Source organism: Arachis ipaensis, chromosome B7 (genome assembly GCF_059453495.1).
Source record: "Arachis ipaensis isolate K30076 ecotype BB chromosome B7, ASM5945349v1, whole genome shotgun sequence".
NCBI lineage: Eukaryota > Viridiplantae > Streptophyta > Magnoliopsida > Fabales > Fabaceae > Arachis > Arachis ipaensis.
This window is the reverse complement of record NC_142442.1, coordinates 132,712,331-132,718,778: the sequence shown is the minus strand read 5'-3', so window position 1 is coordinate 132,718,778 and position 6,448 is coordinate 132,712,331.

Genomic DNA, 6,448 nt, shown 5'->3' with positions numbered 1-6,448 from the left:
AAAGCATTATTTTTTTTTTTTTTGAAGCACCTCAAGCTCAACACATTTAAGTGGAGCAAACATACAAATATAAAAACATAAAAAACAATAAAAACAGATAAACTAATCTCCTGGCATCTCCTATATTGCCCTCAACCACCAACAGGATCCCCACCATTCCACTCGGTGTAGGTGGACAACGTCCTTGTTTGAATGATGTCAATGTTTACTCCTTGATGATTAAAAATTCTGACATTACGTTCCAACCAGACGTTTCAAATCACTGCAAAGAACGCCGTCATCCACATCTTCTGCCCTTGTCGTCTGTTGGGCATGGCACCCCAACTCTCAAACAGCTCTTTAAGGGTTCCAGGAATCACCCATTCCCTACCAAAGGACCGCAACCAAAAGCACCACAGCTGCCATGTTACCTCACACAGAAGGAATAAGTGCTCAACAGATTCTACCCCCTTGTTACACAAGACACAAATATTATCACCATTAGTAACAACTCCTAGTCTAGTTAACCTTTTCTTAGTCTTAACTCTACCAACTAGCACAAACCATCCAAAAAGCTCAATTCTTGGGGGTACCCAGCCTCTCCAGAGTGCACTTGTGAAGCTATAGCTCGTGATCTCATTTGGCAGCGTCTCCGATTGTATGACTTGCATAAAGGACTTTTTTAGAAAAGATACCTTTATTATCAAACTTCCACACAACGTTATCCTCGCTCTCAGATGACAGCTTCACTGGCCCTAACCGCTCATGTAGCTGATGGACAAGTTCCAATTCCCATTGGAATAACTCCCTCCTCCATTGGAAGTTCCAGATCCACTCCATCCCATCCCAGAACCCACAGTCCCCAATGACAACCCCTTGTTGTCCTAATATAGAGAAGAGTCTTGGAAATCTCTCTTTCAGAGGACCATCCCGAACCCAGTTATCTTCCCAAAACCGAGTTTTCTACCACTACCTACCTCCATCGCCAGTCCACTAACCAATTTTTCTCGGACCCTTTGCTCTTTTACATTTAGCTAACATATGTCTTTCCAAGGCCCCCATTTTACCGGTAAAGATTGAGTTGCTAACATGACAGAAGGATTCAACTTGTTGCAAGAGCAAACAATCTTCTTCCACAGCGGGCAATCCTCCTTTGAAAAACGCCACCACCACTTAAACAGAAGTGCGGTGTTCCGAAGAACAGCATCCCCAACCCCCAAGCCCCCAACCTTCTTTGGAGCCTGGACCAGCTCCCATTTAACCATCGGCATACCATTGGTTCTGTCCTCCTTGCACCACAGAAAGTTCCTTTGCAATGCAATCAGCTTGTCCGCCACCGCCTGCGGCATCTTATACAAACTCAGGTAATACATGGGTAGGCTATTCAGTACTGATTTGATGAGGACAAGCTTCCCTGCTTTATTCAACACCTTCGCTTTTCATAAACTGAGCTTCTTTTCCACCTTATCTATAATTGGTCTCCACGTCTTCACCAGGCGCGGATTTGTCCCTAAGGAAATCCCAAGGTATCTAATCGGTAGATTAGTTTGCTGGCACCCCAGTAAGCCACACGCCTGGTCAATCCACTCTTGCTCGCAGTTCAGTGAGATCAAACTCGACTTATCAAAATTAATGCTCAGCCCAGACATCAGCTCAAAACTCCGCAGCAGCCTCTTGTAATTTACGATTGTTTCCATCTCTGGCGGGCAGAATAATATCGTGTCATCTGCAAATTGAAGATGTGACAGTTCAATGTGATCTCCTCCAACCAACAGTGGAGCAATCCGCCCATTCCTGATGGCTACCCCCAACATCCTATGCAGAACATCCACCACAAGTACAAACAGCAGTGGCGAAAGTGGGTCTCCTTGTCTTAGTCCCCTTTCCATCTTGAACGGCTTGGAAGGTGTCCCATTATTTAACAATAAAAAAGTGTTACTTTAATTTTAGCAACATTTTTTGAAACATCATAGCTACTGTAGTCATCGTAGCATAGTCATACTAGAATGATCCATACAATAATTCTATGAATATAGAATGTTAGATATGAAATAGAACTTATAAAACTTATCATGTCATCTTCACCTTGAGGTATAAAAATAAGTGTCTTTTTATAGGCATAGAATTGATGAATAAAATTGATATTATGACAGTTAGTCATTAAGTCGAAAATAATGACTATTAAGATCGTCCGTTACAAATTTAAAATTATGACAAATAAAACCAAGTTATGACTCATCATGTATAATAAAAATTGAGTTATAGTGTTGTTGAGTTAAGAAATTAACCAAATTAATTAGTGATGACAAACATTATTTTTGGGCAAAATAAATAATTAGTGTTGATTAATTATAATTACTTATTACTAATTGCTTATTGTTGCAGGCCAAAATTCAATAGCCCAAATGGAATGAAAAGCAATCAGCAAGGCTGGTGGGCTGGTCAAACAAACAAAGCCCAAAAGAAACAAAGCCAAAATCAAACGGGTTGCTTAATGAATGTCTGATCCAAGCCCGAGTTGATTTCATTTCCCTCCAAACTTGATCTCACATCACAAGCAATGTTCTTCTCCTCTCTGACCATGTCAAATCACAAACTCAGAAAAGTGAGAAAGAGAAAGAGAAAGCTTCTTCCATAAGCTTATCACCAAAGAAGCAAGAGAAAGAAGGATTAAGCTTGAAACACAGAAGTCTAATCAGAAAATTCAAACCAAATCAAGCTTAGGTTAAAGGTAACCCATTTTCTCTTGCATGCATCAAATCTTCTTCTCTTCTTCCCAACTCTCTGCTCTATCCGAAATGGGATACAAAGAAAAGATGGTTTATGTTCTTCTCTGCTGTGTATCCACGGTCTTAAACATGACTTGGGGACCAAGTTGGTTTTCAAGGGCTCAGATCAAGTTGACCATTGGAAGATTTCTATGGTTGTTGTTTTATGGCTTTCAGTCAAAATGAGGAAGTCAGAAGGAGAGTTTCTACTCTAAGGATTAAGGTGAAAAAGTGAATCTGTGGGTTGATGAAGCTCAAGGCTCAAGGTGTTGACCTTGGAAGAAGAACCAAGCAACATGCAAGGAGATAAAAGAGTGTTCATACCCTGGGTCAAGCTGTCCGACCCGGGATGTTTAGCGACAAGCCGACCGACCTCTTCAGGTCAGACTATCCGACCTCTTCACAAAGAGCTCGGCCAAATCGCCATAAGAGGCCCAAGCAGGCCCAAACAAAGGGACACAGCCCAATCTAAAGGCAGCCAAAGCCTAGAAAGATAAAGGCGGTTCCCCAGAAGATAAGATGACCTCATTCAAAGATAAGATAAGATAAGATAACTAACTTATCTTATCTAAGAAGGTCACTCCACACCATTATAAATACACTGGAGCACCCAGGTATAACTCATACTCTGATTCTACTAAAAACCTGTTTAATACCCATGCTAACTTAAGCATCGGAGTCCCTTGCAGGTACCCCCCACCCTCCAGTGACGAAGGATCAGCAATGCAGCCAGTCCCACAAGTCGAACACGACAGCTCCGGCCGCCACCCACCAGCCGGACACGTCATCTCCGACCAGCATAGAATATCTCGTCCGAGATCGACCTACAGTTTTAGGTAACCCTCGGAACATTGGTGCCGTTGCCGGGGAACCTGGAAGTCATCCCATCACCATGGCGGACGACCATGACAACGACCACGATTCAGATCTAGAGGATAGAACACCGCACAAAAACGCGGACATTACACTGAAAGATATCCCGGAATCTAACAGGGACAAAAACTCAGAAAATCTGGGAATGATAGAAGCGCTTCAAGATCGTTTAAAGCAACTTGAAAAAGAAAGCCAGCATCAACGAGAAGTTGGGAAGGATCTACAAAGGGAGGTAAGGCGACGCCGAGAATCAGAAGACAAACTTCTAAAACTAGAAACTGATCTCAAAGCCAAAGCTGCTCGATCCACTCCTGAGGACAACTCTCGCAAGGATCAAGATCCATTCACTAGGGAGATCATGAAGACCAAAATCCCTAAGTACTTCAAACTTCCGGATATGGCTTTGTACGATGGCACTACAGATCCCAACCATCACCTCAGCAACTTCAGAAGTAGAATATACCTCACTGACGCCTCAGATGCAGTTCGCTGCAAAGCTTTTCCAACAACTCTCACAAAGATAGCAATTAGATGGTTCGACAACCTACCTCTAAAGTCCATCTCAAGCTTTGACGACTTAGCCAAAAAGTTCCTGGCCAAATTCTCCATCCAAAAAGATAAGGCTAAGCACGCCCCCAGTCTATTAGGAATCAAGCAAGGAGATCGGAAAAGTCTTCGCAACCACATGGAAAGATTCAACCAAGCGTGCCTGGACATACAAAGTCTGCCAACAGAAGCAGATATCATTGGGTCTCATCAATGGCCTACGATGAGGACCTTTATCCACTCAATATCCAAGAAGCACCCAACATCTCTAAACGAGGTACAGGAATGGGTAGAGAAAGTATATCAATATGGAGGAAAACTCCCGATCGGGAGACAGCTCAAAATTGGATTCTCCTAACCCACCACGGGACAAGGACAAAGAATCCAAGAAAAAAAGAAGATCAACCCGATGAGAAGCCTAGAAAATACCACAATTACACCCTTCTTCGGGTGTCTCTTGTGGATGTTTACCGAGAAATATGCAACACTGAGAGGATCCCACCACCTCGCCCAATCAAATACAAAAGAGGTCAGACGAGTTGAGAGTCCACCTCACAACAAAGAGGTCGGACGAGTTGAAGGTATACCTCACAACAAAGAGGTCGGACGAGTTGAAGGTCCACCTCACACCAAAGAGGTCGGGCGAGTTGAACGTCCACCTCACACTGAAGAGGTCGGACGAGTTGAACGTCTACCTCACACTGAAGAGGTCGGACGAGTTGAACGTCCATCTCACACCCTGAGAGACATGTTCATATGATAAATGGAGGATTCGCAGGAGGAGGGATCTCTAAATCATCTCGCAAAAGACACCTCAAAGAGGTATATTAAGGAAGGAAGAGAGGTTTGAAAAGGACAACGGAGTGCGAACAAGCCTTCCGAGATTTCAAAAATTCTTGGGGCAACCACCCATTCTTACCCGACCAAGGGAAAGTGAAGAACTCATATCATACCTCGCAGTGGGAAGTCGGGCAATAGCCTCGGCACTAGTCAAGGAAGACGAAAAGGGGGTAACAACCCGTCTACAGCAAAGCTCTACAAGGGGCCGAACTAAACTATCGAAAGATAGAAAAAGTTCGCCTACGCCCTCATACTCACCTCTCAACGACTCCACCCATACTTTCAAGCTCACACTATCAGAGTTCGGACCAACCAGCCCATAAAAGGCATCCTACAGAAAACAAACTTAGCTGGAAGAATCAGGACCCTGGACAAAACCAGAGAACAACTCAGACAATTCGGGGGACCCTAGACAAAAACAGAAAACAGCTCGGACATTTCGGGGGATATGAGGTCCGACACATACCTCGAGAGCAGAATGCCCGAGCTGATGCATTTTCAAAACTAGCCAACACCAAACCAGCGGGCAATAACAGAAGCCTCATCCAGGCTACATTACAAGACCACAACAAGTCGATCTACCTCCTAAGTCGCACACAGTACTCAGGGTCCGCCACAGTAACACGCATTAAAACTATGGAATCTAGCCAATCAAACATGCCGTCTGGGATCTCAGTAGACATCTCAACAATGTTTTTACAAGAAGGCATAGGTCAACTATGGGGTTACTACCAAACAACTCGGGCAAATAAGGAAACAACTCGAACAATAACAGCAAAACATCAAGTGTCAGATACAACAGTAAAAGGGAAACCCCAGGACTCACACGAAAGTCCAGGGGCACCCTTTGGAGGCAACAACAGAGCAAAAACCCAAATACAAAGTCAAAGCTTTACATCAAAAGCATGCTAACTTCCACATTGCCCCACCAGAGGAGCTCATCAGTGTAACATCACCTTGGCCCTTCGCAAAGTGGGGACTCGACCTCCTCGGACTATTTTCCCAAGGATCGGGACAAGTCAAGTTCCTCATTGTAGGGGTGGATTACTTCACAAAATGGATTGAGGCAGAGCCCCTAGATAATGCCATTGCTCAAAGAAGTCAGAAATTCTTGTACAGAAACATTGTTACAAGGTTTGGGGTTCCTTACTCCATCACCACAGACAATGGCACTTAATTCATGGACACAGGTTTCAAGAAGTTGGTGGCTGACTTGAAAATAAAGCACCAATTCACATCCGTAGAACACCCACAAGCCAGTGGACAAGCAGAAGCTGCCAACAAAGTCATACTAGTTGGGTTAAAACGACACAAAGGGAGCTTGGGCTGAAGAGCTCCCACAAGTCCTATGGGCATATCGAACAACTCCACACTTCACCACGGGGGAATCACCCTTCCGATTGATTTACGGAATGGAGGCAATGATCCCAGTAGAGATCGAA